The sequence below is a fragment of the Grammomys surdaster genome, unplaced genomic scaffold, assembly GCF_004785775.1.
Source record: "Grammomys surdaster isolate TR1022 unplaced genomic scaffold, NIH_TR_1.0 207, whole genome shotgun sequence".
Lineage (NCBI taxonomy): Eukaryota > Metazoa > Chordata > Mammalia > Rodentia > Muridae > Grammomys > Grammomys surdaster.
Window position 1 is genome coordinate 2,450,485 of NW_021604652.1, and position 230 is coordinate 2,450,714.

The following is a 230-nucleotide window of genomic DNA, read 5'->3' on the forward strand; positions in this document are numbered from 1 at the left end:
TTACTTCTTCCAACCATTAGTGTGTATTGTGTTGTGTGTCTATTTCTTGTTTTGTTATCTATTTCTTCCTTGCCCTGTGTGTCCAATTCTTTGTTACCTATTTCTTCCATGCTTTGTGTCTATGTCTTCCTTGTTTTGTGTGTCTATCCCTTCCTTGCTCTGCTTGTCTAATTCTTATATCTATTTCTTCCATGCTTTGTGTCTATGTCTTCCTTGTTTTGTGTGTCTAT

At 36.1% G+C, this 230-nt stretch overlaps 1 pseudogene; it reads right to left on the reverse strand.

Moving 5' to 3' along the window:
- The window catches only part of LOC114624509, a 33,284-nt pseudogene that overhangs the window by 9,595 nt on the left and 23,459 nt on the right, over nucleotides 1-230 (reverse strand).